At 34.9% G+C, this 17,234-nt stretch overlaps 1 protein-coding gene and 1 non-coding gene across 2 annotated transcripts in view; both read left to right on the top strand.

Moving 5' to 3' along the window:
• Positions 1 to 8,281: 8,281 nt before the first annotated feature.
• Positions 8,282 to 8,398, top strand: LOC135079058 (U5 spliceosomal RNA). Its single transcript, XR_010258719.1, has one exon. It is a non-coding gene; the product is annotated as a U5 spliceosomal RNA (small nuclear RNA).
• Positions 8,399 to 12,317: 3,919 nt separating this feature from the next.
• The window catches only part of LOC135078595 (uncharacterized), a 183,728-nt gene continuing 178,811 nt past the window's right edge, over positions 12,318 to 17,234 (top strand). The window contains exon 1 of the mRNA XM_063973125.1: positions 12,318 to 12,496. The gene's annotated coding sequence lies outside the window, so the exon portion shown is untranslated. The remainder of the gene's footprint in view (positions 12,497 to 17,234) is intronic.

The raw sequence follows: 17,234 nt of genomic DNA, 5'->3' as shown, positions 1-17,234 counted from the left end.
CAGCTTTTTATTACGACTTATAAGAAAGTTATCGAACTGCAAAAAAATATCAGGAATTCTTCTATAAGCCGACCAAATTATAAAGGTTACAAAAAAGCGACCGTTCCATACATAAGGCTTGCCATCTTAAATGAACGGTGTAATATCGAGGTTTCGTCAGTACAGTTGCGAACAAAGGTGTTTGTGTAGTGTAGTTGAGTTGAGAGGTCAGATTATTGAAATAATAAAACGAACATTTTATTTTTTAAATACATTTTAAAAATCATTTACATTACAGATAACAATGAGAGGATGACATTGCAAGGTGGTGCCAGTTTAGTCTTAAATCTGTTGATAATATTATGCTGCATCTGCCATGTTTTTGGCTAAAAGATTCTTCTATCTTGCAGTTTAGACTTTTATTACAGACCTCAGACAGTATTTTTGGAAAACATTTACGCATGGTGGAGGAAGGGACGCTTTAGAGACTCAAGTCTAGAAGGAGTTACATGAACTCCAAGTTTTAAATCCGTTGACATCTGCTGCATCTGCCATCTTTTTGGCTAGAAGATTCTTCTATCTTGCAGCTTAGACCTTTAGCTACAGACCTTAGACAGTATTTTTGTGAAAATTCTTACGCATGGTGGAGGAAGGGACGCTCTAGACACTCAAGTCTACAAGGAGTCACATGAACTCCAGTTTCAAATCCGTTGACATCTGCTGCATCTGCCATCTTTTTGGCTAGAAGATTCTTCTATCTTGCAGCTTTGACCTTTAGCTACAGACCTTAGACAGTATTTTTGAAACATTCTTACGCAAGGTGGAGGAAGGGACGCTCTAGAGACTCAAGTCTAGAAGGAGTCATATGAACTCCAGTTTTAAATCCGTTGACATCTGCTGCATCTGCCATCTTTCTGGCTAGAAGATTCTTCTATCTTACAGCTTAGACCTTTAGCTACAGACCTTAGACAGTATTTTTTATTATTTATTTGTGTCAGTGTGCTCTTCTAAAGAGTGTAAGACGATTGTATGTAGGTACTATTAAAATGTAATTTTAACTCATTGTCTCATATTTGAGGAATGTACTATGTATCATGAGTAGAGTCTTCGTTTAAAAGGATGCGAACGATTTAAATTTAAATAGGTAGACAAAATTGATAATAAAATTCTTAATTATCAAAAATTTAAGCTTTCTCCAGTAACACTGATATTATTATACTGTGACTCATCAAAGTCATCATTGTCAAAAATATTGACAAATCGCGAACTGTCACGGCCAAAAAACTGACACGCGTCCGTCCTCCGTAAGCGCTACCGCGCGACTGATTGAGATTGTCCAAGCCGTCATGGACGATTTTTTCCACATTTTTTAACATAGTAACTAAATAAGACGCAATATAAAAATTTCATCCGTTAAAAGCCCTCAAGTTATTTCTGAACTTTAGTTTAGTAAAAGATTTAGAATCTCAAATCGCTTATTTTAAAAATAAAACCATAAATAGAAAACGAATAGAGGTAACTTTGGGAATTTATTCTATCGAGTCAACTTCATCAAATCGTGTTTCCATCCGTTAATAGCCCTAGAAAATATCCTCAACTATGCCCAATAAAAATCTTAGCCTTTAATTTTACTGTTTAGTACCTCAAAAATGAAAAATGAAAACCTCATTTTCGCCATTTTCTCTGCTACCCGGCCTTAATATCTTTAATTCGTTATCTAAAACCTACGTCTAGAAATACTGATCTTAAAAATGTTGAGTTTATTAATTCCCAAGTTTACCTTAACAGTTTGAGCTCTATAACCTCCTGGGGCCTGGCGTCATATATTTAATACATAAAACAAAAAAATATAAATCAACGCTATCTGTTGAAATTTACCAGAACTTTTACGTTAGTTAGTTAGATGGTGCATCTGTCCATCATTCTTAGCTGTGATTGACTAGTGAAGTGACATTTATATTTTTTTATCTTTAATTGAACTAGCGACGGCGCCGCGACCGGGAACAAGTGGTTAGTAATAATGAAATTTTTACTAAAATATAAATGATTTCTATAAGCCTTTGTTATTATTCGTTTTGGAATTTGAACTGTTTTATTATCTGAGTATCACTGATTGTGGAAATACGCATGAAAACTACGAAAACCATGGTGAAATCTGAATGTCATCCAGGTATTATATGAGGTCCCAATTACTAGTGTAAACTGACAGAGCCCAGTGTAATACCTCTATGACATTATACATTTTCTATTAAATAGCATACAATCTGATATAATTTTCTTATTTGTTTAGGTAGATATATGCGAATATAACATATTAGAACACTCAAAAATCGATTTTACTGGTAAAGTCGGCCCAGAAGTATTATCAACACCTCAAGTCACTTTGATTTTTTTTTATAAAATTAAAATAATTTCATAAGGCACTTAATCAAATTGTTTTTTATTTTTTTTTATTGCTATTGACCTTATCTTCATCATTTAATGTTAATTACACATTGGTGTGATGCATTTTTTTATCACGAGGATTTTTTAATTTGAGTCATCCAAATGAAATGCAATAAAATTTTGAAATACTATTTAAAAAAAAATAGAGATGCAATGTTATTGCCCAAAAATGACATAAAACTTGATAAAGAATCTATCTAGCTACATTTTAACGAAAAGGTACTTAAAAAATATCAATAGTTGCATCCACTGCATAGAAAAAAGTAAGTACAGGCAGAAAAAAAAATTAAAAATATAGCAAAAAATTTTTTGGCATCTCAATATATTTCAAAAATCGATTCAAATTCGTTGTAGATAGTCAAGAAACTTAACTAGGAATTACTTTTGTGCAATTTATTACGGGACATCCTGTACATGAAATAAAAAAGTCGTTGACATTGGGAACCGATGTCGTAAATATATGACATTGAGAAAATTGCCGTTTTCCAGATAAATTTTTTTATTTTATTTTTTATGATAATTATATCAATTATTAATACTATTTGGATAGTTTTCATATGAATTCACGACAAAAATAATTCCCGGGCCCCAGGAGGATAAACTAACATGGAAGCCAAACCTCTATGTAGAATTACCAATTAAGTATTGCAAATAAATAAACGAAATAGTGCCCTTATTTTTTTCTGTTTCACGAAAATTTTAGTTTTGGAGTCTATGTACTATCTACTTTGATCCTTTGTGGAAGTTATACCTAAACAGCGAGCTAACCTATCCAGGGGCTATTAGAGTTCATATTCAGTGACAGGGCCGGACTCTGTTGATTTTGTGTCTGCAAAATACATAGGAAGGACCTAGTTGAATGTTGTGAAATTGTGAATGTAATGTTATAGTTGATTTTGTGTCAGTAAAATAGAAGAGGCTTAGCGTTGTGAATGTAGCATTACAATAATAATATGTACCTAATGTTCAGCAGGGAACGCCGTTTATAATTTCAGGTCTATCTGTTGCTGTCGTTCATGCTGATATCTTGCTTTGCGTGAGAGGGATGGAAACTAGGAATAACGTTGGTGGGAAAAAGTGGTGATACACCTGTTATTTCAACCACAGACAGTCCGAAATTTTTGGCAGTGGCATCAGAATTTTTTAGCTTTTAAATTTTTCCTTTCCCAATGCGACCCTTTGGAGATAAAGAAGCTCTATCAGAAGATATATATATGTTACAGGAAATGTATGAAATCCGTCATTGTATACAATTCCTAGGAATTGTCTATAATTCCTAAAATCACCCGGAAATGTGTGATGTAAATTATATTAGACACATTTCCTAGGAAATTTACACATTTCCTAAACAGCAATCGGAAATGTAATATAAGATTTCAATGAATACGCGTGGAAATGCGGTGCGAGGGGAGGGTATTGCATCATCCGATTACGCGGGGTCTCTCTCGAATCGGCAATTTTTTTATACGCCTAATTATCTAAAGCACACTAAGTCTAAAAATTTTTTACACAAAATTATTTTTATTACGCCACTTTTTTTCTTCGAAACTTAAATAGCGCTCGGCGACCGCTGCCGCGGCAGCTGTGTATGTGTAAGGTCGCAAGTCTAACCTAACCTAGCCGAGACTTTGTTATCCAGCTACAGGAGTACTAAAACCGTCATGACAATAATAGTTTAATAAAAGAGATGTTAAAATTAGGGATTTCCAATAGCTATCGGCCAATGTGGTTTGGCTAAATGAAATTTTAGGCGTACCGAGGGGCACCCGATCACCGCGCTAGTGCCGCTTAGTTTTATACATTTCCTAATACAATATTGGAATTCTATAAAATTCCTAGGAAAAGTATACATTTCCTAGGATATGTGCGTATTAAAAAATCTCTGAAGCAATATTTTATACATTTCCTAAACAGCTTCGGAATTGTATACATTTCCTAGGAATAGTATACAATTCCTAGAATTCATGCATTTCCTGTAACATATACAATTTCATCAATATGATCAGACCGAAGATGGAAGCGAGTTTCGCCCGAAATCCTTATTTTAGGCGGCGGTTTCTTCCCTTTTTTTACGTCGGAAAATGCTTTGCACATACCCACTGGTCGATGGGGACGGCGAGTGGGTTATGTGGGACTCTCTCCTAAATACGGCCCTGCACAAGAGGTGTTGTAAGAATTTTTATTTCCCAGCTGCAGCTTCGGACTTGGCATCCCGGGCACGCTGCAGCAATTACCCTCCTCCTCGCAAGCAGCCTGGATTGCTCGGATTTATTAGGGAGAAATTTATTAATTTGTGCTGGTAACACCGCTTTGTTAGTTGCCCACCCAGTTTGGGAACCGCAAGATTAATTTTTGAGTTGGAAAACTGTTCACGTCTTCGATTGAACTCTTTTCATTTTAGAGCAAAATAATTTTGTAAATATTTTTAGGTAAAATGTTTTTTTTTCTATGTATTTAATCCGTCATTCAAGGTTTTGATGGTGTCCTTCTCCTCCCGCTGCAATAGGTACACAGTAGATATATGAGCTAAAGCAGTACGGAAACTTAGCCCTTTCGGCGAGTTAAATACCTACACTTCAACTGAGTGTTAGGGTTGGCACTCTTCATCTTTATAAAATTAATAAGGTTCTGACAAGACTTACTTATTTATTAAAACGTTTATTTAGGTTTTTTAATTATCAAATACCTAATGGAATAAATTAATTGACTAAGTAGTTAACAAAAAAATAAAACGTTAATTAGGTTCTATAATGATCGAACACATAATCGAATAAATTGATTAAGTACTATTAGAGGCCGGTAGAAGATGTTCTATTCTCATAAATAAAATACCGGATACTTACTTTCACATAGCTATTGCCTCATTTTAAATACAGTTCATCACTTAGTACAAAAGCGCGCGGAGCAAATTGCTTTATCAAATAGAACACATAAATTGTTAAAAAGCGTAATTACGTAATTTAAAAAGAACTATTACAAAATCAGATGTAAGTACTTTATTTAAAAAGTAATATTTAATCATTTTTACAATTCAGAATTATTACGAAGTTTAAAAAATGAAAGTTCTGGTTTTGAAGATGCCGAGTTCAAGCAGCCGTATACTACGCAATACACTCGTGGCATGTTTTTTAAAAATACAGCGGACAGTGCATGCAATACAATTATTATTAAAATACAACGCGCGCGACACTCGCGTCGGATGGACTGCGAGGTTCGCTTAGAGCTCGTGTAAAGCGTGCGTCTGTGTGCGTGAGTCTGATTTCGAGCGTTTGTATGAAGCTTCCGTACTGTTTGATTTATCTACTGTGATAGGTATATCTCTAAACCAAAATTCATCAAATAGGTTCTTTATTAGTATGTACTCGTAGGTATGTACGTCCCAAATATAGCTTGCCCTACCACCACTTCGGGACAACATGGGCTGGTGCTGAGAAGAAGTGGCGGAAGAAACTCAGTCACCTTTGTCAAAAAGACTATCACTTTTTTTATGGGTACAGGAGGCAAACGAGCAGAAGGATCACCTAATGGTAAGTGATTACCGTCGCCCGTAGACACCCGTAGTCCCGGGGGCGTTATCGGTGCATTGCCGGCCTTTAAGGTGTAAGTAAATACATCTTCTTATTCGTTACGCTCTGTGCAGAGCGGTCATGGTCACGTTGAGGCGTTGTTCACATCGGTTGTAGAGGCGAATACAACTCTCCGCACGATCTCCCGCCATCTCTCTCTATTGGCAGACTGTCTGTGGTGCAGTCACATTATGCCGTCTTGCTGATTGGTGTAAATACATTCTCTTCTTAATCGTTATGGAGATTGGTGCTGAAGAAACTCAAGTCTTCTACTTCTTCCTAAAGTATACTTTATTAAAACATACTTTTGCATAGTTAATGACTACCCTACTACTTCAAAGGCGCCGCTTTGGGCAAAGGAACTTGTGGATTCTTGCCGCTAATTTCACTTACCAAGAAACAACTTACATTTTAACCGGAATATTTCTGAAGTAACTTAAATTGGATATGTTTTTAAGGAGTTAACAGCTTTGAATAAGTAGCTGTTAAAAGTAAGTATAAGAAATTGTGTACAGTTAACACATCAGATGCGGTTTTATGAATGTTTTAGGGCACGTTCAAACGACAATCCAGCTTTGCGGGATTCAGTAATACAGTATCACCAGGCCTGTTCATCTCCGCGAGTTTCCATCGAAAACAAAACACGCACGATGGCCCACCTACAGGATACTATTCGACAAGGCCTCACATACGAGCGAACATTGACTCACGCACACGCGTATTCTTGTGTATGACGGAAGAAAATAAAGAAAATGGTGTACTAAATACTGTGCAGTATTTAACTACCTAAATAATAATAAAAACACAGAATGTATAAGTTGCCTCAAGACACTGAGAGGTAAATAAGTAGTTAATATTATTCATGATATTCATGCTAAATCATGTATTTCCTTCGCCATTTTCCGCAGTTTGGCACCTCACGTCACATCATTCTACCGAAGTCAGCCCTATAGCTTCGGCGCAGTGCCGATCACTGACGTTTGGCAACAAAATGGTTCTTGACTCTTGAGACAGGCTAAATTACACCATATTGTTAATGACATTGAGCATACATTTTTTTAAATACCTTCGCGAAGTAAAACTTCTGTACGTAGTACTTATTATTATTCTGTGGTATCACACAAAACGTGTAAGGGCCTTTTCAAGACGAGAGTGAATAGGCACTTACAGGGCAGGTATGTACGATCCTAGACTGCATCCCACTTAACACCAGGTGCGATTGTGGTCAAATACCTGTCTTGTTATGCAGAAAAAACGTGTACAACGACTGTCGTGTAAACACACATAATGTGTGTAAGTGTGTTTGAAATTCGAATTACACATTCGAACGGATCTGTTTTTTGCGGGACACTGCAAACGGGATGTTCGTGTGAACATTAATATTAAACACATGTATTACTAAACGGGATCCTGCAAAAAACGGGATGTCTCTGTGGGAGCACGCCCTTAGCTATACGTAAATAGATACTTGAACATAAAAAGCCCAATCTATAGCAAATAAGAAGGTATTTTTTAACCTATCACATGTACAATTCAGTCTCACAAATGTTTGTATTGTACGAAATTCGAACTAGCAACCTTTGAAAAATAATCACTTGAAGAACTCTATTTAATTTTAACAGCACAGAGTGTAAAATTCGCAGTCACACAAAATAAATATTTTAAATTCCAAATGCTTTAAAAGGTAGCGAACGATTCATGCATTAATTAAATTGAAAGGTACAATCACGATTCACTAGCCAGTTAACTACGCAGTTAACCTCTTTTCAATAAAATGACTAGTAAACATATGAAAGGCTTGATTTCGGTTGGCGTTGTGTCTTTTTTTAGGATATTAAATCCTTTTTCGACGACCACTTCACTTGGTGGTAAATCAATTAATAATGGTTGAAGTATGAAATTGCCGAATAGTTCCTTAAAAAAATCGAAAAAGATGTTTGTGTGAAAAAATGCATTTTCGTTAAATTCTCCATACAAAACGGCAATTTCACACTTTAACACCTTTTTGTTAAATAATAGCATAGTAATATTTATGATCCTTTCATTCTTAACGTGAAATTCTAGTTCTTTAATAATATTTATTCGTCTCGTTATACAGATTGGTCGGTATTTCGTATCAAGCAATACACACACAATGTGTTCATTATCTCAAGTGATCTAAACAAAGCACCGCTCGATCGTAGTAAACGTTAGTTTGTATCGCTCTCACTAGATGGCGCTTCAAACGCTCTGCATCGCGGTATTTGAGTATTTTTTCCGTTCCTTAAAGCCCCCGAGTAACTTAGCTATCGTCACTCTGGTTTCCCTTCAATACGTATAAATCTTTCGCCTTTTACTAAAGATTTCCGTGGAGGGGAACACTCAAATGAGTCTAACTCTATTTTTGACACCTTGCCTTGTGCAAGGTATAGAATTCAACAAAGTTATAATAATTGACTAGATTCGATGGTTTGAAGTTGTAATGGATATTAATTTATTATTTTTCCATACGAATATTATTATTTGATTGTTTTTATGGAACTATCAATTAACATACATTTAGAGTTTATCTGTAAAAATAGTTAAAATATTTTTAGTAGTAATTTAGTAAATGACGCCACTAACGATAACCACAAAATATCAATAACGTAAGATTTTTTTATACCTAAGTCTTACATAGATAAAAAATGAAACTAATAATATGAAATCAACTTAAAAAAAAAGTGATCTTAAAAGCGCTTAAACCCTATTTAGTTTTCGGAAAACCAGGATAATTGAAATCTGCAATGTCTTAATTCCCAACCCAACTGAAACTAATACACAAACTGATTAAACACCAGGACTCGAACTCAGTACATCTGAGTCTAAAGAGTCTCGCTTACCACTGGAACGATGAAAAGGAGGGGTAAGGAAAATATCTACTTACGTCAAGAATTCGTCTTGAATATTAAAAATGATACTAAAAGTAAAGACAATAAACATTTCGCCTAAAAGCATCCCCCGCAGTCGTTTCCGCGGATTTTCAAGTGAATTGCATTATTTAACGTTACAGCGGCATAAAAATAACGATTCGCGTTATTATTATTATCATAACGGAAAATTCTCAGTGAACTTTCTTGAAAACAAGAATTCTTTGTGAAAAATGGTTCTTTTGATGAAACTACGAAAAAGAAAGAACTTCAATAAATAACTAGGTAATGAACAGCTACAAGTTACATGGCCGCATGGTTATGTTTCAAACTCGCACATAGTAATTTTATTTATTTATTTATTTCCAAGCTTAAGCCTATTTTTACAGAAATCCAATACAATAGACAAGCGATTCTACATAAGATCAAAATCTTTGGACAATGTCACACAGAGCCAGCTAGCCCCAAAGTAAGCAAGTTATATGCTTGTGTTATGGGTGCTAGCTTAACGGATATACTACTTATATACTTTTTTTTAAATACATACATTATTATACATAGTAACACCCAGACCCGTAATCAAAATTCATCATTTCAATTTCTGCCCGGCCGGGAATCGAACACGGGACCTCTCGGCATAGTAGTCCGTTCTGAACCACTACACCAAACGGCCGACAAAACAAAGCAACCCTTCTATTAAACATAAACCAGACTACCTGGAAAGAAACAAGTGGGTTTAAGATGTAGTTGTATATCCATCTAGTTTCTTGAATAAGGAAGAAGACAATTTTATTGTTACAAATTACATCTATGTATAGTTATTCTTAAGGGTACTTGTTATATGACACATACCTCCTATTACATTCATAATACGTTCTATGTGCTTATGTATTACCAATTCATATTACAACTCCGTATAATTGAGCAATCGTGCAATGATTAGATACCTCGTCATATACGTAATACCCACGTCCGAATCCATACTTGTCCATACTAATATGATTATTGCGTCGGGCCGAACATTATGCTAGCAAATTGTCAATGGAGTAGCTTGTTGCTTCGTAGACTACGATAGTGTTGTGTAAAATATCGATACTACGAGTATTAATACTGTCGATAGATCACCACTTGTCGATACTAGTATCTACTAGTATCGATCTGTAAAATCATAAATAAGTGGTTCCTTATTTATTTATGATTTTACAGATTGCAGTCCTCCATTGTTAGGTTAACGAACATAGGTCTAAGCCCAATGGCTTAGTACTTAGATAGTACTTATTTTCGAAAAAGTAAAGTCATAATATATGTATTGTGTAAAAGTAGATACGATACTCGTAATTGGCAAGAACTAGAACTTCTTAACACCAGCCCATGTTGTCCTGAAATGGTGGTAGGTTATGCTATATTTGGGACGTGTATAGCGCCCTAAAAAGGGCCTAATGCCCGTTTTCACCACCAATCCCTAATTTTTAAGTGAACCCTATAGTAACACTTAACAGGAATTTTGTTTTCATAGGGGTCACTTAAACATTATGGATTGATGGTGAAAACGGGCACAAGCCTACTAAATAAAAGCTTAGACTTTAGCTAAGCTAACAATGGCGACTAAGTTAGTTGAGCTACTTTTTCTCTACAGAGGCCCATATTACGGCCCTAAACCAGTGAAGACTTTAAGTTAGGTATATGAAGAAGTGTAGAAGTTCTTCTGAAAATCTTTTATTAATGTCAGACTATGGACAAGGACTATCGATATGCTACACTGCACTATGAGATTGAAATCAATTGCGATTTATTGGAAGATTAAGGGTCCATTTAGGGTCAGTTCCGTAGTAAGACCAAAGCGAATACTTACCTATTTATTTACATTTTCAGTGATAGATTTTTTTTTAACAATTTACCGGAATCTTTAAGTAATCGAATGACAATCATCATAACACGGTTTCATTATTAGCATAAGTGAGATTTTTTAGAATATAAATAACGCGTTCACTTTACCCTTCAAAGCTATCTCTTACGATTACAATACTTTTCAGCATAAAAAAAAACTACAATGACACTTTTCGATTGCGTCTTTCGAATCTATTCGCTAACAATCTACTCTTTTAAATGCCAATTTCTTTGCGGCGTTTAGTTTTTTTAATCGTTCTTTGACGTGTATCCGCCGCTTAGCAGGTAGTGCGTTTTGTACAGTCCACCAATCCTAGTTTGAATCGTATTGTAAGGCTACAAGGGTGAAAATAGAGACTGTATTTAAAAGGAAAGGTTCAGAGAATTTACAGACGAGAAAAAAGGGTCGTTAATGAGAATTTTGTGGGAATGTTCTAACACATTATCCAGGGGGCACCTCTGGGAATGCCATCCTAATTCTATTGTAATCCATTTGGAAGTGCGAGGTGTCTTTACGTTCATATTTATGGTTTATTTGTAATTAGAGAGATGTTTGGTTGTATTGAGATTTCATGAAATTGGTAAAAGCTGTAATTCCAATATAACTTTTCTAAAATAATTACAGTTGGACACATTCATTTTTCAGTGACCCAACTGTAAAATTTTACTTTTTAAGTAAATAATTCCTTTGGAAAATAAATAAAATAGAGGTCAGTTTTTGGTTGTGGAACAAGTGACGTCACTGACTATTATTGTTTTACAAGATCTTTTGGTGGACAGCTTGTTGTAACAGCTCCAAGCAGACAGCTCCTAAGTAAGAAAGTCTTTATATAAATCAATTGATTTGTGGTGTAACGAAAAGATTTAATAAGTTGTCTTCTGAGGCTGAAGCGCAAAACAGCAAAAGTTTATGATTGTAAAAAAAGATAGGTAGTTACCTACGTCATTAATTACATGGAGCCTAATTAAAGCCGCTCGTTACTCCAGGTATCGACGTTCTTTTGTTTTTCGTTCCCAGTCGCCCTATTACTGACATAAACCTGATACATAATTAATGACAAAACCTCATATTTTTATTCACTCCCACGGGAACCGCTAACGAAGATGACAATAAAACCTCAACAATTCCCTTTAAGCCGACTCAAAACAATGAGACCCCTCCATCCCTTTCCAACGCCGAACAAATGACGAGACAAAACTATTCTTGCATTCTTGACTATGCACTATTGTTCAGATGCTGCGCTTTTGCTGCAAACTGAATATAAAAATTTTACGCCACAATCATCTTGATGTCGACGTAACTCCGTCCCTTTTTATCAGTACTGAACCCTGTTGCTGTCTCCCTCGGCGGGCTCCTAGACGCAGCGCTGATATCGACGCAGCCTTATCAGTGGGGCACTGCTAAAGGAATATTGGCGTTATATTGGTATAGCTATAGTTTATTTTTGATTGATAAATGCGCGTCTCCGAGGTTGTTAGCATACCTGAATGGCCGTATCTTGTAGTATTCGAGAATGGAACAGCGCACATTCACAAACAAAGTCAGCTCAGTTTCGCGTCGAGTTTGGTGGGGGACGGACGTGCCGATTTTCGTCCGCGACCGGCGACCGCGTGTGATTCGAATCGAAAGTGACAACTGATAGTTATTCTCGCATGTTTTTACCAAGTGAAGTTTAAAAATAATGTGAGTTTATGTGAGCCCTGTTTATGTTGGACTCGAGTTTGTTGAAGGTATGTCAATGTTGTTAAGCATTCTATGGAGCGGACACGGGCGATTTTCTTAAGGCATGCAATCGAAACCAGTTTTTCGTCCGCTTTACCGTGGGAAGAAACGATATTTGCAATGTTCCGATTGCATTATTATGTGTTTATCACTTTATTTGTTTGTTTTTGTTTTAATGTAATGACTCATTACTATTTCACAATCAATAAAACTCTTTTTGTTATCAACAATTTATTTTTAGCCAGTTATACTTTTTTTAATTGATATTACTTTCTTATGTTTATATAATATTCTCGTTGGTCATATTTACATTGATAATGGACATTTATCTAACGAGTTGTTATTAAAATAGGTTAATTCCTTTTGTTTGATAACATTTGCTGGACTCGTTTGGATTCAAACGACAGTAAAACTTGTCAACTGTTGATTAATGATAATAATAGTGGGTAGATGTCCAACAAAATGACCTTTGGTGACAATCATGATGTTAATGAGAGTTTGATGAATAAAGTTACTTTATATTTGTCTACAATACTTCGTATCCACTCCATATTGATATTGTAGACAAATATAGAGTAACTTTGAATGTATTATAAGTCCAGCTTCGACTCTTTACCTTAAAGTTAGTACGAGTATCTTTGTTGTTAATAACTTTTTGGTCCGTGCCAGTAGAAACTGGAAATCTTGCAAATCAACAAAACGAAATAACTTTTGAGCGAGTTAATAAGTAATTTACCTATTTTTGATTGCAAAGCGAAATATTACTGATAACACTGGGACAGACGATTTTGATCGAGCTATTTTTTTACTTACCAACATAAGACGTGTTTTATATTTTAAAAAATGCTGGAGTGGCGTAAAATAAAAAAAGCTCAAAAACACAATGTGTCTCTTTTGAACACAGTGAAAATAAATGTCAATCTTTTTAACGATACCTTAAAGCAACTACAGGCAACGTTTAAACAAAATTCATTGAGGAAATTCCAATATTTTTTGTGTTCTGTGTAACTATAGCAAGAAGTGAGTAACATTTCGCAATACTGCAATGATAATAAATAATTTTACGAGCTACTTATCAATAAATAAGTTGATAATAGACGCTCCTAAATGATTAATGTGTTATCAACTTCTATCAATTGGCACAATTTTCGTATCTTAATAATACTTAGTTGATTAAAGGTACCTACATAGTTTAATTCCAAATCAAGTTTTAGCTGTGACCTACTATTACCTACATTTCAGTTTTATTTTAAAAGTAGACCATTTATTTACTTAAAATGTTAAGCTAATAGGTATTTTAATAGTTCCAGTAAGTTACAGTTAGGTCTACACTGTTTTATATTCTAGAATGTAGAAGTTCATGAATATTTTAATTTGGAAAGTTCTACGTTAAAATACGAGTAGATCTTGTACAACGTAACTACTATGGCTTATACCTACTATGGCTTTTTCTTATAAAAATGAAATTTCTTTTCAAATATAGCAACATTTATCAAAGTCATAGACGAAAAGAGGTGTAACTCAAAATTACATTATTTTCAGAATCAACCAAATTTTTATTTCAATAAATTAATAACAAAACCCTTCACAGGTAACCGTATCAAACTAGGAGAGTTTCACATTTATTATCATATACAAACAACCCCCCAACCCGAACGTATTCTCTATTTTGAAAACAAAAATCTAAATCCATTCATCAAAACAGAGCTATAAAGCTATCTTGGTCCACATACCTTGGCACTTATGTAACAGTTTTTATTCAGCGAATCGTGAACTTTTCTAATATTATATTAATAAGTACAGTGAATGTATTTTGAGTCATAGTCGTTTGATCTAATGTTGTTCATGACTTAAGAGTAGAAAGTCGATCGTAGCTACCGGTCAAAGTGTACTAAGTACTAATATTACGCTCAGCGGGGGCCTCACACTCAAACTGTTAAAATACAATCTCTTTCGATGGGCCTATTTGTAGAGAAACTGCGTAGAGATCTTTGAAATAGAATTCTAGTGAAATGTTATGAAAAAATAGACAATTTAGTTGACACCATTTTCTATTATCTAATTAAAAGGCAAAGCTTTTTAAAAACACTTCATGTTATGACATAGTTAGTACCTATAGTTGAGAACAACTTCAGAACGCTATATTTTAGCCCTGAAACACTAATAGTATAAAGGCAATGTTAGATTGATAATTCCTTTAAAGTTATTAAAAGTAGTAACTTCTTGTTTGACCGAAATAGCGAACAGAAAAATGTATGCTTTAGTTCGTTGTGGTATCTCTATAAAGATAAAGATACATTTATTTGTCTACCTATATCTATGCCTTACTCGAAGATGGGAGAAGGATGCATCAATATACTCGTAAATGTATAAGGCAATTATCTCAGAAACTATCGACACTATTGATTACAAAGACTAGTTGAGGAATTCTAGTTATTAGTCATGTATTGTGTTCGATGGTTAACTCAGATTTAGGTTGATACCTATCTAATCTTTGAAATTATACTACAATAATCTACGGTCAGAGTATTATAATATCACTGGATATGAAGATCGGAGATAATCTCGTAGAATCTGAGCATATTCATAATCTATCGTGTGCACTGAACAGTTATTTTGTAGCCAGACTGGTTTCCAGACGGGTCTAGAAAGGCGTTCTATTTATCCATCCGATCTGGTATCACATAAATATACTAGTCCATGCGTTGGACTATGTTGTTTTTGTTCGGTTTTCTATAAAATGAGCGATAATTACAACTGGCAATTATACTGAGAGGTAGGACATGGAATAGGCTAGTTTCCTTAAAAAATTTTTTTAGTCCGTCATGTTTAATATGAAAAAATATTGGACACATATATTTTTATTTGTCAATCTAACAAATAATTGCATAGTTATGGTGCGTTGAAGTTCCGCACGACGTCACAACGTGCGGCACTTTTATGCACGCATTGACGTCACGGGCCTCTTCTTATGAACTTTGGCGCGCTTTATCTCTTTAAATTTTCATTAGTTTGAAAAAGTGAAAAATACGTGTACAGTATTTTTTGATAAGTTAACTGACGGACTAATTAAAACTCTTGCTTTTTGACCCAGGAAACATCCCTATTGCACTATTAGAAGAAAATCAGACATTGACATACGCCCGTATTCACAAACATTAGTTATGAGGTCTCACAGTGCGCGTGGACCCACAGGGTGACACACGAACCAATTACAGTGCTCTATTCAACGCTATGCGTTCGATTTGCTGCTTCAATTAAGCAAGCATCGTTTGTGAATACGGGCTAATTATTTAGTTTTCTAAATCCTTTATCATTGTAATGCATTTTATAATGAACAAAATTCACAATGCAAACGTTTGTATGTCTATGTAAATGCAAATGTCTAAGTGTAGACAATTAAACCCTAATAAATTTAATGTAACTAAATAATTTAACTTGTGTCAGACTCGTAAGCCGTAATACCTACACATCTAACAAAAATACTGACACATAGCTTGTGTACTTATTATGTATTTGTGGGTAACATAACACGCAATGTGAGACAACCCTAACGTACAATACAAAGACAAACCACAAAGAATCGTTCTTTCTCGTTATCTATTGCATTTCATATTAAAGTATTGAGGAAAAAGAACACTGGAAACTCCATTTTTGAAATATATTTGAATCTGCCTTTTCCAATACAATACCGGAGACGAGGACCGCGGAATGCATTTCATAAATTATCTCTAAAACCGAACATTAAGATCGGAATCGTAAAGCAATATTTATAACCGAACCGCACTAGGGTTGCTCCTGTTTCATATGAGAAATACCTATGAATCTAAGATGATATCGGAAATATAAACTACGTACTGGTAGGTATTGCCGTGTCACATAAAATTATAACATTGCGCGTGTACCAAATATACATTATTTCTTACCAAAAATACGTATGTATTTATGATAATCAACGCACAGCCTAAAGGTGACTGACTGACTGACTTACATAGTGATCTATCAACAGCCCAAACCACTGGACGGATAGGGCTGAAATTTGGCATGCAGGTAGATGTTATGACGTAGGCATCCGCTAAGAAAGGATTTTACGAAACTCTACCCATAAGGGGGTAAAACGGGATCCATGCATGCGAAGTCGCGGGCGGCCGCTAGTTTATGATAATTGCTTAGACTTTAATCTCCTTTGATAAATAAAATGCACGACAAAGGTGAAAAAACATTCAAATACCTAACTGTTGCACCTTTTACTGTTACGAGTATTAAATGATTAACCAAATTATGGCCATAAATTGTTTTCCTCATTCCAAATTTTTGATTTTCAGCCCGAAACCAAAACATTTCTTCTATCTTTACCCTTACACGCTTCTGGTTTGTTTTCGTGGAATCCTTTCCTGCGACTTGTAAGGGATCTTCGTGTGAAATCCCAAGTTTCTTGGCTTCGGGGATTGAGACTGTTCTATAAATCAATCTATCACTAATCAAATATCTGAAATTTTGCTTTTCAGCGAAATTTTATTGGGTTAGTTGAATATCTTGTTAATTAGATCCACTGCTAAGACTTGATTACGTAAGTTGATAGGTAAGCACATTAGTAATTTTTATGGAGAGTAAAATAATTAATCACAAATCAGAAATATCAGCAGCTAACATTATTGAAATATTTATGGGTGAATATCAACAAACTCGTTTTTTGCCTAATTCCGGTGGCGAATATTAATTTCCACTTTCCAAAACTTTTTTGTG

The sequence above is a fragment of the Ostrinia nubilalis genome, chromosome 15 (assembly GCF_963855985.1).
Source record: "Ostrinia nubilalis chromosome 15, ilOstNubi1.1, whole genome shotgun sequence".
Taxonomy (NCBI): domain Eukaryota; kingdom Metazoa; phylum Arthropoda; class Insecta; order Lepidoptera; family Crambidae; genus Ostrinia; species Ostrinia nubilalis.
Note: the sequence above shows the minus strand (reverse complement) of the source record. Positions and strands in the feature narration are given on the sequence as shown.